Genomic DNA, 19,924 nt, shown 5'->3' on the forward strand with positions numbered 1-19,924 from the left:
GTAATACCCAGACGTGGAGATGTGGGCCCGCGTTCAGTTCGAGGAAAACACTGCGCTTTGTAAAACCCAAGAGAAATATCCCATCAATCACCTCACATGTCAAGTACAACATCCCATCCCCAAGTACCAACACCCATCCCTAAAGTTAACTCTCCCTTACATGTCAAGTACACATCACTCCATCACTCACCATCCCTGTCTTCCATCACCTCTCTTTCTCTCATTCTCTCTCTCCATTTTTTTCAAGCAACCCCCATGAGAGGTGGACGTCCATGGCTTCCATGAGAGAAACCATGTGTGATCCACTACCTACCACCCAATCCCACCCTCCAAAATTGATCCCAACCGTTGAAATTATACCTTTGGAGCTCCAACATGCATTGGTGGAAGAAAGAAAGGGAGATCAAAGGTGGGTGATTTCATTATTTGATTTTGTGATTTGAGGTTCCACATATGTGGGACCCATCTTGATGTATGTATTATATAGGGAGGGCCCATAGTGGGGGGTCCCTCCCTTCCTCATCGTCTCTCTCTCTCTCTCTCTCTCTCTCTCTCTCTCTCTCTCTCTCTCTCTTTTCTTTGGTTGTTTGATGGCTCACCTAATGTGTGGTGGAGATACGAGCATCCATCATGGTGGAGCCCACCTTGGTGTACGTGAGAGATCCACACCGTCCACAGATTTGGACAGTGTTGGACACCATCCTGGACGGTGTTGTGGCCCTCCAACGTGATTTATGTGTATTTCCACACCTTCTGTCCATTTTCCATAGACATGGGCCACCTCACATGTGTGGTTCGTGTGAGGGTGGGGTCCACCTATGTGTACGTGGTTTAAATCCACACCGTTAGTCCATAGCATCCAGAGAGTCTGGATGTTGGACTCCCTCATTCTAATATAAGATTATAATATATTTTATTTATATATATGTGTGTACTATATATATACATAGATGTACATGGTAGCCAGCATATAGCTGTCATACTCAGCAGGTCTGTGGCCCATCATGATATATGTGTTATATCTAAGCCTTCCATCTGCTGGACATTGGGCCAGCAACCCAGCAATCTAGCAGCTGGACGCTGCAGTGTGGGCCCCACCATATGATGTATGTGTTACATCCAAACTGTCCACCCAATGGCGAGCTCTTCTTAATGCTTGAGACAAAAAATAAAGCAGATTCCAATCTCTAGTGGGCCCTTCCATATGATGTATGTGCTACATCTAAACCGTCCATCCGTTGGAGGATGTGGACCCCACCATGGCACATGTGTGGGTCCCATAGGGATGTATGTATTTGTATCTACATCGTCCATTTCTAGAGGGTGTACGTGGAGCTAACCTTGATATGTGACTATCCATGCCGTCCAATCCAAGGACGTGGATGGAAGTGGATTGGCTGGTGTACCTTATAGCTGTTGACGTCAGCAAGCTCCGTGGGTCTGATCACATCCTAGCCATTCATCTATGTGGACCCACGCAGCTGATTAGTTATTGTTGTATGTCAACAAGGGCTGTGGAGCCCACGTGATGTATTTGCTTCATTCCATGCCGTCTATCAGTAATTTCATATCCGGGCCATCCATCTAGACGGCCAGCAACAATAGTTGTTGTAATGTCGACAGCAAAGTTCCATGGACTACCATGATGTATGTGTTATTTTCATGCTGTCTATTTGGCGGGCTATGTGGGGCGCACCGCGATGCAATTGTAATCCACACCGTCCAACTACCAAGTGGACCCCACTACATAAACGATAGGAGATTGAACGTCTACCATTGAAACCCTTTTTGGGTCAAAGAGGTTTTTGGATCAATATGATATTTGTTTTCCCCCTTAATCTAGGTCTTTGTGACCTTATGATTAGATTGGATGGGGAATAAACTTTATGGTGGGCCCTGTGATTTGTTTAACAGTGAGAACCATTATCTCCATGGTTATTTGTGGTATGGCCCAGATGACTTCCCGTTATGATTCATTTGGATAACACTCTAAAATGATCTTTAAAAAATCGATGTATGGTGTAGGTTGCTCACCTAGAACGGTGGGCCCGATTTGACGTTAATGAGGCCCACCTTGATGTATTATGTGGCCCATCTCTGAGGCCCACCTTGATATAATTGTAGCCCACTTTAGGCCTATTGGTGCGGCTCATCCATGAGGCCCATCATGATTTATATTTAAGGCCCATGTGATAGGGCCCACCTGCCTTGTATTTAAGGCCCATGTAATGCATATGAGACCCATGTGTAGGGCCCACATGTCATGTATTTGAGGCCCATGAGCAGGGCCTACCTGTTGTGTATATGTGGCACTTGAGTAAGGCCCATTGTGTTGTATATTAGGCTTTTATGTGAGGCCGTGGGCCTATTATATGTTTGGCTCTATGTGGGCCACTGCTTGGGAGCAATGTTGGTTGAATGTCCATATTGATGGGCAATGATGGTTAGATGTCCACATTGTGACCTTCCCTTAGGCCTTTTTAGGCCCATTCTCACCGATTGTCGAGGCCGAGTCCGATTGATGAGGCCGATTCCGTATGTCGAAGCCGATTCCGATTGTTGAAGCCGAGTTCGATTGACGAGGCCGAGTCTGATTGTATAGGCCGATTCTGATTGTTGAGGCCGAGTCCGATTGTATAGGTCGATTTCAATTGTTGAGGCTGAGTCCAATTGTATAGGCCGATTTCGATTGTAGAGGCCGATTCCGATTTGTCAAGGTCGATTATATAGGTTGATTCTGATTTGTTGAGGCCGATTGTATAGGCCGATTTTGATTTTTTGAGGCCGATTCCGATTTGTTGAGGCTGATTGTATAGGTCGATTCTGATTGTAGAGGCCGATTCCGATTTGTCGAGGCCGATTGTACAAGCCGATTTCGATTTGTCAAGGCCGATTCCGATTGTCGAGGCCGATTTTGATTACTAAGGCCGATTGTCGAGACCTATATAATGTATATGTGACCCGTAGTTGAGGCCCATTGTGATGTGTATTTGGCCTGTGTGATGTATATGCAGCCCATGTTTAAGGCCTAATGTGATAAATAAGAGGTTTATGTAATGGGGCCTATTGTGATTTATTTCAGGCCCATGGGCAAGGCCCATTGTGATATATTCATGGCCCATGGGCAAGGCCCATTGTGATGTATTCGTGGCCTATGGGCAAGGCCCATTGTGATATGTATTAGGCCCATGATGCATGGCCCATTTAATGTATTCGAGACCCATGCGTAGGGCTCACATGTCATGTATTTGAGGTCCATGAGCAAGGCCCACCTGTTGTGTATATGTGACCCTTGAGTAAGGCCCATTGTGTTGTATATTAGGCCTTTGTGTGAGGTCATGGGCCCATTATATGTTTTGCTCTATGTGAGTCATTCCTTGGGGGCAATGTTGGTTAAATGTCCACATTATCGAGGCCGATTGTTGATGTTGGTTATTGATACCGATTATGAGTATGTAACAGCATAGCATCATGATACATGCTCATACACATCATCTGTATGTTTGTTATGATATGTGGTTGACCATTGCATATGTCATTGGACAGGTTGTTATGAGACTCCCTGATAGGCAGAGGTTATCTCACATGAGCGCACGGTATGCGCAGGATTGATGTATGACTGGATTGTATGACTCATGCATCTTGTATTGTGTGTTGTGACTACTGTACGCCCTAGCGATATCAGGTCCATAACCTCCACAGGCATATCGTGGATAGCTAAATGGGACACCGAAAATGTTTGGTTCTATAGCATACGGGCGCTATAGATGTCCCTGGGTGAAAATCCCTAAACCTCCGTGGCCGAGTGGATATATATGAGCGCATGAGGGCCGAATACCAGGAGGCTGCGTCTCCCACTGTGTCGTGGTCGGTTGGGAGGGGGTGTAGCCTTACCCGCCCGAGGGTAGGGGGCATAGCTAGGCTGAGTTTGACCAGCTAGTAAATGGGTCTGCTATCAATGTGCCGGGTAGATATTGGTTTACTACTTACCAGGCAGATGGTGAAATTTTTTTCACTTACATGGTCACGTGTTAGTAGGCGGCGGTTGCATGTAGAGTGTACTAGACCCCGGTGATGATCCCAGAGAGGAACCATACTGATATGTGGACTTATTGAGTAGGATTTACATACTCATTCATTCATTTATTCATTATCCACTCGGGCTGGTGGTGCGTAATTATTTGTTACATGTACGTTCGCAGTGGCCAGGTTTCGGTTGGGGGGTGCGACTAACCTGAGATAAGGAGTTTACCAAATTGAGTCTGACTAGCCAAATTTAGGTATGGGATTAGTTTGGATAGAAGTCCCTTGTAATAGACCCCATAGCATGCGATACTATGTACTATCATCCCGACTTCACTCCAGTTTGGTCATTTCATTTACACCGCAATTGCATTGCATCATTAGCATCTGATATTTGGCTTACTGTCCCCGCATTGCATAGCTGATCTACATTGTATTATTAGTATATGATATTGTTTTATTTCTATATCACATAGCCTAGATAAGATTGATGGTATTTATGGGCCTATCAACATGTTTTCGCATTACTCTGATATTGTATGATTTATGATCTTGCCATTATTTCTGATATTGTATGATTTATGGGCTTATCAATATTTTCGCTTACTCTAATTACTCTGATATTGCTTACTTGACACTTACCTTGTGCACATACTTTCACAAACCACTAAGCTTTCTATAAGGTTATGCACGAAATCCCGATCGCCGAATCCGATGCCGACAGCCTCCGTAGTACCCCATTCTCGACTCCTAGCGTTCATACGCCAGATTTCGATCCTGGGATCCTAAAAGGAGGATTTTTCAACGTACATTTATCTCGTAATGAGCATAACCACAAGATTACCCAAATCACAAAAGCAACATCATCATCACATAGCCACTAATATAATTGTTTGAGTACAATACTGAAAGGGAATTACATATATAAAATAAATCAAGGCTCCAGACGACCGCTGCACGCTCCAGGCTCAATGCTGCTGCAACCTAACATCACCTGCACACATCTATCATGCATAAGCTTATAGAAAACTTAGTGGGTAGTGAAAGTGTGTGCATAAGGTAAGTGTCAAGTAAGCAATATCAGAGTAATCAGAGTAAGCGGAAATACTGATAAACCCATAATTATACAATATCAGAAACACTAGCAAGATCATAAATCATACGAAATCAGAGTAATACGAAAATATACTGATAGGCCCATAAATACCATCAGTCTTATCCTGGCTATGCAACGCAGAAATATAATAAAAGCAATATCATATAATGATGAAGCAATGTAGATCAACTATGCAATGCAGAGACAACAAGCCAAATATCATATGCTACTAATACAATGCAATATACAAATCCTGATGAGTCCATGAATACCGTCAATTGTATCTAGGTCATATAAATGCATAAATATAGTAACCCGAAATGTCATATGCGGTGGATGTAATGGGATTGTGGTGCGAATGGAATGACCATGCTGGAGTGTGAAGTCGGGATGATAGTACGTAGTATCACAGGTCACGGGGTCCATCACAAGGGACTTCTATCCAAATCAGTCTCATACCTAAATTTGGATAGTCAGACTCAATGTGGTAAATTCCTGATCTCAGGTTAGTCGCGCGCCCAACCGAAATCCTAGTCATGCGAATGTACATATAACAAATAGTTGCGCACCACCAACTCGAGTAGATAGTGTATGAATGAATGAATGAGTATGCAACGCCCGCTCAATAAGTCCACATATCAGTACGGTTCCTCTCTGGAAAATCACCGGGGTCTATTACACTCCAAACCAGATTGCCGCCCCATCGCGCGCAACAAGGTGAGTGGAAGAGACCTCACTATCCGCCTGCCAATATCGGGCCCGGCTCGTCGATAGCGGACCCATTCCTCGAGCTGGTCAGACTCAGCCTAGCATTGCCCCCTCCTCTCGGGCAGGTAAGGCCGTACCCCCTTCCAACCGACCACGACACAGTGGGAGACGCGGCCTAACGGTATACGGCCCTCATGCGCTCATGCATCCACTTGGTCTAGACGTTGGAGCAACCTCTGGAACCAAGAGGGTTTAGGGACTTTCACCCAGGGATATCTATAGCACCCCATGTAGAACAGATTTTCGGTGTCCCGTCTGGCCATCTACGATATGCCTGTAGAGGTTACGGCTCTGATGTCGTTAGAGCGTACAGTAATCATAATGCAAGATGCATGAGTCATATAATCCAGACATGCATTAATCCTGCGCATACCGTGTGCTCATGTGAGACATTCTTCGCCTATCAGGGAGTCTCATAACAACCTACCTAATGATATATGCAATGGTCAACCACATCTCATAATAAACATGCAAATGATGCGTATGGGCATGTATCATGATGCTATGCTGTCATGTACTCATAATCAGTATCAATAACCAGCATCGACAATCGACCTTGATAATGTGGACATTTAACCAATATTGCCCCCAAAGAATAACCCACATAGAGCCTAACATATAGTGGACCCATGGCCTCACACAAGGGCCTAATACACATCACGATGGGCCTCATATAGGTCTCGACAATCGGCCTCGGCCATCGAAATCGGCCTATACAATCGAAATCGGCCTATACATCGGCCTTGACAATCGGAATCGGCCTATACAATCGGCCTCGACAAATCGTAATCCAAACTGCCTCGACAATCGGAATCGGCCTATACAATCGGCCTCGAGAATCGAATCGACCTCGATACTTGGCCTCGACAATCGGAATCGGCAAATCGATCACGACAATCGTGATCGATCGTAATCGACAAATCGGTCACGATAATCGGGATCGATCGATAATCGAGTCGGCAAATCGGTCACGACAATCGTGGTCAATCGAGATCGGCAAATCGGTCACGATAATCGGGATCGATCAATAATCGAAATCGACAAATCGGCCACGCCAATCGGAATCGGCAATCGCCCACGATCGGGATTGATCGAAATCAAAATCGGCAAATCGGTCACGATAATCGGGATGGATCAATAATCCAGAATCGGTAAATCATTCACGACAGTCGGGATCGATCGATAATTAAAGTCGGCAATCGGTCACGACAATCGAGATCGGTCAATAATCAGAATCGAAATCGTCCTCGATCGATAATTGGCAATCGGCTACGACAATCGGGATCGATCGATAATCGAGTCGGAAATCGGTCACGAAATCGAGATCGATCGAAAATCAGAGTTGGAAATCGGCCATGACAATCGGGATCAATCGATAATCGAGTCGGCAAATCGGCCACGACAATCGGATCGATCGATAATCAAAGTCGCAAATCGGCCATGACAATCGAGATCGATCAATAATCAAAGTCGCAAATCGATCACGATAATTGGAATTGATCAATAATCAAATCGGCAAATCGATCACGATAATCGGGATTGATCAATAATCAAAGTCGGTAAATTGGTCACGAATCGAAATCGATTGATAGTTAGAATCGACAAATCGGTCTCGTCAATCGAATTGGCAATCGGTCAATCGGAATCGATCGATTATCAAAATCGGTAAATGGTGAGAATGGGCCTAACAAGGCCTAAGAGAAGGTCATAATGTGGACATTCAACCATCATTGCCCATCAATGTGGACATTTAACCAACATTGCTCCCAAGGAATGGTCCACATAGAGCCATACGTATAGTGGGCCCATGGCCCCACACAAGGGCCTGATATACATCGCCATGGGCCCCACTCATGGGCTACATATGCATCACATTGGGCCACGCCCATGGGCCTCGAAAACATCACAATGGGCCTCACCCATAAGCCTTAAATACATCATATGGGCCTCATATATAACGAGTGGGCTGCATCATATGGGCCTTATACATATCAAGTGGGTTATATCACATGGGCTGCACTAGTGGGCCTCATATTCATCAAGCGGACCGCGTCCATGGGCCATACCAATGGGCCTTATACTCATCAAGTGGACCGTGTCCACGGGCTGCTCCAATGGGCTTCATATATATCAATTGGGTTGCATCAATGGGCCGCACTAATGGGCCTCATACACATCAGGTGGGCCCTTCTCATGGGCCTCAGATATACAACATGTAGGGTCCATGGGTTGGACGGTACTGATAAAACACTCACATCATGTGGGGGTCACGTGGATGGATGGTGTGAATATACAACACGTCACAAGGTGGGCCTCACGTCCAAGGGACGGATGGCGAGGATATAGAGTACATACATCATGAAAGAGTCCGCCACCATCCCAACCTGATGGACGATGTAAATAAACAATACATCAAGGTGGTCCCACGTATCAGAAAATAGATGGACGGCGTGAATATACAATGCATACAGGAGGTGGGGTCTAGTAGTTTGGACGATCGTGATACAACGCATACATCAGGTACGTCCCACCATCTGGACAGATACATCACAGTAAGCCTTACACATCACCGTCCAGTCCAGATGGACGGTGAGAATAGAATACATACATTAAGGTTGGGACCCACCGCCCATGGGCTGGGCTGGACAGTGGATCAACACATCATCAAGGTGGTCCCCACCCTCACACGTGCAGGGTGGGTCCCACAGAAATTGCTGCCATCGATCTCAGCAACTGCTGTGAGAGGTACACGAGTCAGTCCGTATCCACCCCAGGCCCCACGTGTAGGGTGGGTCCCACCGTCCAAGGTCTGGTCGGTGCGGATGCATCACATGTGTAGGGCCCCACACAATGGATTGATGGTGTGGATAATCACATAGTGTGATGGGACATGTCAGCATGGTCCAGACAATCCAGCACCGTCCAGACTCTGGACGGTGTGGATGGAGTAAATACATCATAAAGGACACCATCTTTGGGCGGTACACGTTCATCAGGGTGGAATCCACGTGCTGGACAGCGTGGTAGTAAAACACATACTTCATGGTGGGTCCCCACGTTCACGGACGATGTGAATAAGACCTACATCAGTGGGTCTCACCAGATGAATGGTCTGAATATAACATAGACCTCATGATTAGATCCAGAGAGCTCCTCGCGTCAATCCAGCAGCTGCATACTGCTGGGGTCCACATAAGCGTCCTGATGATGGACGACTGAGATGGAACGCCTACATCACGGTGGGATCATGGGTGGATGGCGTGGACATAAGATACATCATGTGGGGCCCACATGGGTGCTGACGTCAATACAGCAGCTATATAGCTGCTGTAAACGTACACAGCCAATCCTCATCTACAGAGGTGGGTCCCACGTGTAAGTGGCCCATCCATGAGATATAAAATATTAAACTATAATATAATAAATATCATATACATATATATAATATTATTTAAATCTCTCATAGATCCAGCGTCCATGAGTGTTGGACGGCTGGGATGTATAATACATCCAGGTGGACGGTGTTGATTAAAGACCCCATCACAGTGGCCTATGGTCCAGGGACGGACGGTTCAAGTATACCAGATTGGATGCATAGAACTTGTTGCATCCAGCAGCTGCTACGTGCAGCGTGGGACCCACCGTCCTTGCTTGGACGGTGTGGATCGATAACATCATCAAGATGGGCCACACGTGTGGCCTGCTGCTTTGGACAAAGCTGATATTTGTTTTTCCCCTTTAACAGTCGCAGCAACGTCCAATACTCGGACGGTTAGGCTCAGATCAGGTGGGCCCATGATCTGGCTAAACAGGATGAACGGTGTGTATGTAGTACGTACATAAATTGGGCCCCACAGATCTTGCTGACGTCACAACAATGGGTCCCACGAAGCTTGGTGGTATCAATACACTAGCTGTATAACTCGTGTGAGGTACCCGGCCAACCCGTTCACCTTTCACATGGATGGGTGGCTGAGATACCATTATTCCTCAAAGTGGGTCCCGCAATTGGATGGTCTGGATTAAGTGGGCCACACGCCATCATACAAAAGGAAAGAGAGAGAGAGAACGGCATGCGATGGAGGGCTCCGCCACTATGAGCCATCCCTTACAAAACATTCATCAAGTAGGTCCCAATACATGTGGGCCCTAGATAAATAAATATATAAAATCAAAATCTAGTATTATGAACACCCACTTTTAGATCTCCACTTCTTTCTTCCGCTAATGCATTCTAGAGCTCCAAGGGTTGGATTTTAACGGTTGAGATGAACTTTGGAGGGTGGGGATGAGAGATAGGAAGGTGGGCCACACCAAGGTTCTCCATGGAAGCCATGGACGTTGGAGTTGCTTGTCTTTGGAGAATGAGAGAGAGAGAGAGAGAGAGAGAAAGAGATGGGTGATGGGAGAGAGGAATTGTGGAGTGACATGAGAAGTAATGTGCTTGTTGACTTTTTGGGGTTGCTTTTGTACTTGGGCATGGGGAGAGTAATGGGTGTACTTTTGACAAGTGATGTGATGGATTTGATAGATTCTCTTGGAATTTGCAACGTGCGGTGTTTTCGTCAAACTGAACGTGGGCCCACACTTCCTAGCGCGGGTATCACCTCGACGAGCGAGACGCAGCATCGGAACCGCGGCGACGACGCGGTCGTAAGGGTATAGGTCTCAGGTCAAGCCAACTCTGGAAAATGGGATATGAGTTAGGGTCACGCGCAACTGCCGATTATAGGTCGCGAGCTGTCGGAATTCTACCGAGAGGACCGCAGAAGCCTACAGAACGGTACGAGCTAGGATACGGGTCTTTCACAAACCACTAAGCTTTCTATAAGGTTATGTACGATAGATGCGTGCAGGTGGCATTAGGTTGCAGCAGCGTTGAGCTTGGAGCATGCAGTGAACTTATAGAGCTTTGATTTTATCATATGTATTTTCTTTTCAGCACTGTATTCAAATGTTTATATTAGTGGATATATGATGATGATGTTGCCTTGCAAAATCCTCCTTGTAAGATCTCAAGATCGGAATATGGCGTATGGACACCGGGAACCGAGAATGGGGTATTATGGAGGCTGTCGGCACTGGATTCGGCGATCGAAAATTTTGTGAGCCGGGTTTTCGAGTTTGGGGCATGACATTGTTGTTCATCATCGTCCACTGGGCATGGTTGGATGATGAAATCCTTCGTAACGTTCATAATTTTCTTACACTGGTTATAGATTAGTAAATTGTTGTTGTTTGCCATAGTCTCCTGGACATGATTCGATGATGGAATCACTTCCAAATCTTCACTACTCTCATCTATCTACGATTAGATCCATAAGAAGTTCAGAGATCTGACAAATCTCTTCTTACCAATTGGATAGGATAGGACTCTGATTCCAGTTGTGTCCTTGAATCATGCAAGGTCGTTTCCCAATTGCTACAAGTGGATCCTAGGCACCCTAGTTCCCACCTTTATTTTTATTAGTTTTTAATTAATCTATTCATAATTATTTTATTAATTTTTCTGATTTAGATTACATCTTCTTCTAGTTCTAGTTTTAGTTACTTTCAAATTACATACAAGGTTCAGTCCTTGTGGATTCGACCTCGATCTTACCGAGATTATTACTACATTCGCGATCCTATACTTGGGATGGTGAACAATGTACTGCCTAGACGTAGATCTAATTTGGATTTATTTTGCTTCCGGTATGCATACTCTTTTATAGGTAAGATGGAAGTGAAAATTTTCTTGGGCTTTCTTTTAAAGTTAGGTTCATCAAATTTGCCATAGTGGATTTACTCATTGCTCACAATCTCGACCTACTTAGTTAACATGATGATCAAGCGACTTTGTTTTAAAAGTTTTATGAAAAAATACAAGTTATACCTATGTTAGTTGAATTTACTTGAATTAAAGATGTAAGATCGTTTGATTTTGTAATAGATACAGGAGTTGAAGCACTAACGGTCACTCTCTTTTAAAATGAATTGGACCTTTTGAATGAATCTCCAAGTGCAAAAGGTGATGACATATTTACCACTAGGATAGTCAACATGATGGAGTCTTCAATTAAAGAGTGGTTGTATACCACAACTAATTAACCAAAATCACAATGGAAGAAATAACACTTTTTAATCTAGATATGGATGTAAAAAAGAAAAGAAATGGAGAATAAGAGAAAACAAAGTATTTAGAGTTTGCTTCTTTTTATAGATTTTAACCCATGATTAAAATACTATATTTCAATCACTAATTATTACTGCATGTGTTTATTTTGAGGAGATGCCTTCTTTGCATAAAGCACATTTGAAATGACTAATAGAGAAATTGGGCTATATTCAATGTATTCATATAGAAGAAAGGGACCTACTCAAGCTTACTAAGTCTTGTTTGCATATCTTTTTTCACCTTTAAAGTAGCTAGGTTTCTCAAATTTCTTAGGACTGGCTTGCTCATTACTCTTAGCTTTAACCTCCTCTATCGATGTTTCGATTAAACAAGTTTATCTTAAATTGTTATTGAAAAATGTTAAATTTACCTAAAATTGGAGATGTAGAAGGATTCTATTTTGTAGCAAACCTATTAGGTTGAGGTAATGACTGTTGAAATTGGGTGCATTTAATCAATATGTTGAAATAGGAGTCTTCGATTGATCAACTGCCCAGGTCGAATGATCGAAAAATTTCAAATTTCCTAGTTTGCTTGTTGGACACTGTTGAGTATGTTCGATTGATTGAGCATGGAGGGTCAATCGATCGACGGTTGCTTGAACAATGTTGATTGATCAAAGCTTAAATTGACGATGCGCACGGTTCTCAATTTATTTCCTATTCTGGGTGTAATACTATATATATGTGTGTAACACAGGATGATGGTAATGAAGAAGATTCAGAAGCTTGTTCTAGAGAGAAGCTAATGATTTGAGAAGGTTCTTCACATCTATAAGTTGATCCTATCTCTTGTACATCCGTTTTCATAGTAGATTATTTGTCACTTTCTGTCGTGGTTTTTTCCCGCAAGAATTTTTCATGTAAAATTGTATGTTATCTATGGCTTGCTTTATTTACGTTTATCTTCTATTCGTGTGATTTTACTTGAGATTTGCTTCCATGGCTCCCAACAATGGCTATGTCTTCTCTTTAGGTTGAATCTAAGCATTTTCTAGATGAAACTCCAAGTGAAACAAGTACTATTATACTCATCTCCAAGATACAACATCATACAGAATCATTAATTTGATTATTGCAATGGATCAAAATTACCGCATGAAGTAAAATCTCTTGATCTTGTCAAGAATGAAAAACATAATGAAAAACAAGAGAGAGAATAAAGTTCTTAAGGTCGTTACTTCTAATAGATTTTTAACCCAAGATTATAACATTGTAATATAGTCAATAACCTCATTGTTTAATATAATTATATATTCTTCTACCCCATAACTGGTACAAAATACTAATTTTCAATTTGTACCTAAGGACCATGGTACATTAAGGCCAACCCCTTAATCCGTAGGAAACGTTTTGGCTGGCGACCACAACTTCCACCAACTAGCTGGTCTTAAAGCTCTTTAGGGCCTGCCATGATATACATGTTTTACCAGCCCAAAATCGAGGCCGAGCTAAAGCTCAAGTGGACCACACCAAGCAAACAGTGGGGATAATGATATTGACGCCTACCGTTGAAACCTTCCTAGGCCCCACCATGAAGTTTATTTGTCATTGAGTTCATAAGATCACAAAGACATGAATGAAGGGAAAATACAAATATCAGCTTGATCGAGAACTTCTGTTGAAGTTTTAATGGCAAGTGTGGTTTCTTGTGGTGTGACTCACTTGATCTTTGGATCTACGTCATTTTTTTTTCCCTTTAAACTCATGCTCTAAGATAAGCTAGAAAAATGCATGGACAGTGTGAGAAAAATACATACATCATGATTGGGTCCACAAAGCTTTGACACCAGGTAGCCGGCTGGTGTTGAGGTCACCAGACAAACCTCGCCCTAATCTGTACGACCCATTTCAGATTATACATGATCCTTTGCTAGATTCCTGCATCTCATGTTAGACCCTTCTGCTTTCTAATTTCTATTTTGTGTGGTTAATAAAATCCCTACTTTCAGAAAAAAGAAAAGAATAGAAAGCATTCAACTTTGGACCGGACAAAAAAACCGCACTCGGTATCGATAGTGACCCCTCCGGGTCCTTAGTAGGTGATCTGTGGGCCCCACCATGATGTATGTGTATCATCCACGCCGTTCATCCATTTTCCAGCTCATTTTAGGGTATGATCCCAAAAAAATGAGGCAGACCCAATTAGCAGGCATGGATAAAATACGTACATCATGGTGGGGTTCACGGAGCTTTTCCAGCACCGACGCTGTACTGGAGGGGGTGACTGCTGAGTTCAGTCATTGGGTTCACAACGTGCAGTCCGTGAATGAATGTCGGCAGCAGATAATGGCTGATTTGACTGGTGATTCATACACATCCACCCAACGACATTATACACGTGGGACACATTTCCGTGCTTTAAAATGTCCACACGTGACTTGGCTGCGACCCTGGAACCAGCCATTTGGGTGGGACCCTGATCGTGGGCCACGTCAATGTATGTGATATATATCTATGCCTTCTATCAGTTTTGCCAGATCAATTAATTGCGTGGGCCAAACGAAGCAGATCCAAATCTCAGTTGGACCACATCACAAGAAAGAATAGTGAATGACCATTAAAAACTTTTTGTGGGCTACAGAAGTTTTAGATCAAACCTGATATTTATTTTTTCCCCTTCATCCAGGTCTGTGTGACCTAATCAACAGGTTAGATGGCAAAGAAACAGCACAGCGGGCCTTATGAAGTTTTTAACCGTGGCCATTCAATGACTACTTTTTCCTGTGGTGTGGTCCACCTGAGATTTTGTATCTGCTTCATTTTAGGACCATGCTGTAAAATGATCCGGCGAAACGGATTGTCAGGGTAGACATACAACGCATACATCAAGGTGGGCCCCACGTCAGGGTCCCACCCACATTGATGGTCCCTGGTCGCAGCTAAGTCGCTTCCCATGAACCTACGGTCAGATCTATTGGACAATCCTAGTCACTGATTAACGTTTTTTTTTTTTTTTTGGGTGAAATTGCACTATTTTCTAGTTCTTTTATTTTGTTAACCGTCCATCATTCAGCAAGATAGGACCGCAATTCGGTGTAATTTCCTGTTTTTGTCACCTATATAATTTGGGACGCGGATTGCGTCCTACCCTGGGCGGGCCCACTGTTCTTTATCTGTTTATCTGCTACGCCGTTCATAGCTTTTCTCGGATCATTTTAACATTTTTGGACAAAAATGGGCTTGGCTGCATTTAATGCTTTGCGTGCACAAGGCATTAAATGCATAGAGCAAGAAACGCCAGTTGCATTAAATGCAAGAATCATATATCGTGTCCGTTCGTAGCTGGAGACGGGCGGGGTTGGACGCAGTCCGCGTCCATTAATTTAGGGCAAAGGTGGTCTATTCTGAGGTACATGTTTCCGTGTGCACAAGCTGTGACTGCATGTGTATGAACCATCAGGGACGTGTATCAAACTTTTTCTCTGACGCTGAAGTTGATTTTTGTACGTGGCCCATCTACAATGGTGTCTGAACGATGGATGGTTTGGATTCGTGCAATCACAGGTACAGTGGCGAATACAGTGATGGACATGATGACGCATGGGTCCAGCACACCTGATTAGATTTCAACCTCAAGATGATCATAATAGCCCAGTGGGGGTCCTGCCATTCATGGTCTAGTGTCCAAAATCTCAAACGACTGTCAATCCTAACCGTATGTTTGGCAGAATGGCAAATGGATGGTTTTCTATAGGGTAGATTGACTGAGAATTATGTACGAAGGAGAATGATTTCCCGGATTTGAATCAAAAGAGGTGACTCTTGGAAGACACTGACGGTCGGGATTCACAGAAAAATGGATCGTCTGGATTGAGTAGAAAAATGTATGGTCTAGATTGAGTAAAAGACGGTCGGGATTCACAGAAAAATGTATGGTTTGGATTGAGTCCGTAAAAAAAACAAAAGCACGCCCGGTGGGACTCGAACCCACAATCGCCTGATTAGAAGTCAGACGCCTTATCCATTAGGCCACGGGCGCTTCCTGTTCCCTACGTTCCAAAATGTTATATCCCATTTATTTGAACTTCAGTTGTTTCCTAACATCCCAATGTATCGTTTCCGTGTAACATCTCATCCGTACAAAATCTGGGCCGCATCATCGAAATCACCTGGAATGAAAAAGAAGATGACCAGATCATTAGGTTTTCTACACCATTGAAATCAATGTGCATCTTGATTCCCGCTACAATCAATGGATGGTGGAAGTTATTTGGTACATACTACAAATAATCTCCTCCCATTAGTTTGACAGGTGGAGCCCATAGTTATCTATATAAATTGCTGATACTATGTGATCCGCTAGATGGATGATTCCCCAAAAATCTCCGAAATTGAGAGATCCTACCCAACCAATCTTTTGTGTTCTTTAGTTGAATATGTGTACCATTTTATCTTTTTATTTATTTATTTTATCTTCATCGATCTAATTTTGGCCATCAATCGAGGAGATTGGATTCCGACCCATCAAAATGATGGCTGAGATTAGTTTAGGATTACTCCAACAAATATTAAAAATAAAGAGAATGCAAAAAAGGTCTCTCTCTATATATATATAGAGAGAGAGAGAGAGGAACGCTCAACTACGCACCGGTTCGTATGTCATTACGTGCGAACCTTCCTATTAACTGTCAGATAAGGCTAACGTTTTAGATGAAGGCGCTCCGCCTTTTCACCCTCTGAAGGATGCACAAGAGAAGGAAAACATGAAATTCTTCCGTTGGGATGCTAAGTGGGGTCCCATCAAGATGTTGGTAATAAATCCACGCCATCCATACATTTTAAAAAATAAATTTATGGTATGAACCCAAAACTGAGGTAGATCAAAATCTCAAGTGGGCTACACCATAGGAAGCAGCGGTGATAATAATTCTCACCGTTGAAAATTTTCTAGGGCCCACCGTGATTTATATTTGCCATCCAACCTATTCATAAATTTACATAGATCCGAATGAAGAGAAAACACAAATATGAGCTCCATCCAAAACTTCTTTGGTCCCCATGAATTTTTTAATGGTAAGGGTTTAATCCCCAATGTGTAGCCCACATCTATATCGAATCTACCACATTTTTGGGCTAATAGCTTAAAATGATTAAAAAAATAAATAAATAGATGGACGGTGTGGATAAGACTATAGAAAACATCACGGTGGCCACTCAAAGCTCCTGCCTGTTCCCAAAGGCGGGCGGAGGTAGGACGCAACATGCATCTCTTACCTCACTAATGACGAGCGCGATTAGCTACTGGCGGGTTGAATTATTATCACTGCTGCTTCCTATGGTGTGGCCCACTTGACATTTTGATCTACTTCAATTTTGGGTTCATACCATAAATTTATTTTTAAAAATGTATGGACGGTGTGGATTTATCACTAACATCTTGGTGGGACCCACTTAGCATCCCAACGGAAGAATTTCATGTTTTCCTTTTCTCGCGTATCCTTCGGAGGGTGAAGAGACATGCGAGAGAAGGGAACTCGCTTTTTCAAGCTCATGCTATGAGCGCCTTCATCTAGACCGCCAGCCTTATCCGACGATTGATAGGAAGGTTTGCACGTAATGACGTGCGAACCGGTGCGTAGCTGAGTGTTCAGCTCTCTCTCTCTCTCTCTCTCTCTCTCTCTCTCTCTCTCCATATATATATATATATATATATTACTATGAGGTCGAGCTGTGTGGGCCCCACCTTGATGTATGTCGAACATCAACCCCATCAGCTGGATGCACCATTCCATGTGGGTCATGTGCTTAAAATTTAAGTCAATCCAAGACTTGAGTGGGCCACACCACATACAACAGTTGAGAGGGGTTACCCTCCCATTAAAACATTCATAATCATTTATTGGGCTCACTGAGATGTGGTTCAAAAATCCAGCCCATCTATTGTGTTTGTACCACTTGGATGAGGGGTCAGACCAAGTTTCAGCCGCATCCAAAACTCAAGTGGGCCCCACCAAGTGCTTTTATATGTTTTAGGCATGTCTTCATATATATATATATATATATATATATATATATATATATATATATATATATATATATATATATATATATATATATATATATATATATATAAGCCTTTTTTAAACGTCACGCCACATGCATGTTAGAGAGCCGATTTACAACCCATGCAAGTCCCTCCATCAAGGGCCCAACCATGTAAACGCTCTTGTTTGACCTGGGCCCAACCTGACTTGAGCCTAATGGGATATGAGGTCAAGGAACCGAAACTGGCAAGACCCAGGTCCATTCAAACTGGGTATGGGTACCCTAGGACCCAGCCTGATCAAGCCGGGTATGGGTACTCTAGGATCCGATGCGAACCTGATCCTTACAACTCTAGCCCTGCTGGGCCCACATTTGGTAATATTCAGTAGAGGCACGGCCCGAGTTATTTTCTGGTTGTCATTTGCCATCCCTGTACTAATTTTCTGAGCCTGGGTTCTAGGCCCATTTATGAAAGTTAAGGGCAGGCTATAGGAATGAAAGTTAGGCCCAAGAAGTAAATGGCCCAGCTTTGTCTGACCTCAACCCAATCAGAACAAGGAAAGTTTTGAAACCTTGAAGTGCTATTTGCTTCAATATTAAGTAGTCTTTGCCTTAGACAATGACAGTTTATTTATAGGAAGCTAACAAAAATAAAGAGATGCATTCATGCTTGTCTGTCACTAGTGTTTGATGCTATTACACTTTCATAAATTTCAAGTGATAATGTGGAAAATGGATATATATTTAACATCAATTATTAAACTCCTAGCAGTGCTGGATTAACTAGATCCTAGCCTAGTAAACAAAGCGTTAATGTATACGTCGTCAGTTGCTGGTTTAAAAAAAAATAAAAAAAATAAAAAAATCCGATACGACCCGGTGTTGTTTGAGTCGCTGTCGGTTTCAGTCTGAAATGAAATGAATTACCAAACTGAAACAGAACTGAAATTGACCGATGCTATAACCGACACACAACAATTTGTAAACTTATTTGTGGTGGGAATTGATCAAGGAGAGGCCTTTAGATAGGAAGAAAATCAAGATTAGTAAAGCTGGGGCCAAATAGCTGGGACATATGGTATTTGGATCCTTTGGAAAGCTGTAGTATTTGAGTTGGACAGTCTGATACTTAAAAAACTGAAGTACCCAAGACTGGAAAATCAGATTTATTGGAAATTTGAACTCTAGAGTTACCGTTCGGTGCATTTATTTCTTTATGAATGTGTGAAAGGAAAAATGTATGAATGCATTTGTGCTGGTGTGTTTTCCAAAATGCATGCATCCATGTCTAAGAGTCTGAACAACTGAATGCTGACTTTGATTTTCTGTTTTGTAGCTGCTTCTTGCAATTCAGAAGATAAGAGAAGACTATCCCCCCATCTCCTTCTGTCATTTTCAATATTGGTGGTGGCTTTGCTGGAATTGCAGCTGCTCATGCTCTTCATGATGCCTGTTTACAGTAACTCAGCATCATTTTCTAAAACTATATCATTCATCTCTTGGTGAAAATGCTTCTTGTCTGACACAGGGAAGGACGTGATGAGGTCGATCACCATCTTCCTCATGCATAACTACTCTGAATCCATGGAGCTCTCTGGATTCCATACAGAGTTTCCTCAAATCCACGACGGATAAAATAGAAATAAGAAATTACAATCCTTTAAATAATGAGTTCAAATCTAGGACGGAGTTTTATACTCTAACTCCAACTCAAACTCCCTTAAAATGTGACTTATTATAAATAGTAAAACAGTCATCATTCCTACTAGACTTCATGGTTTTCGGCCAAAAATAGTAAGTGTCCAATTTGGCCTAACCAGGTTATTCTCTTAATTTTTCTAAGCCCTTTTCATATTGGGCAGTACGCCTAAAACTCTCTCAAAGGATTAAAAG

General features: G+C 42.9%; 1 non-coding gene across 1 annotated transcript; it reads right to left on the reverse strand.

Moving 5' to 3' along the window:
* Positions 1-15,952: 15,952 nt before the first annotated feature.
* On the reverse strand, positions 15,953-16,025 carry TRNAR-UCU (transfer RNA arginine (anticodon UCU)). The gene has a single exon. It is a non-coding gene; the product is annotated as a tRNA-Arg (tRNA).
* Between the last annotated feature and the right edge of the window lie 3,899 nt (positions 16,026-19,924).

The sequence above is a fragment of the Magnolia sinica genome, chromosome 2 (assembly GCF_029962835.1).
Source record: "Magnolia sinica isolate HGM2019 chromosome 2, MsV1, whole genome shotgun sequence".
In the NCBI taxonomy this organism is placed as follows: domain Eukaryota; kingdom Viridiplantae; phylum Streptophyta; class Magnoliopsida; order Magnoliales; family Magnoliaceae; genus Magnolia; species Magnolia sinica.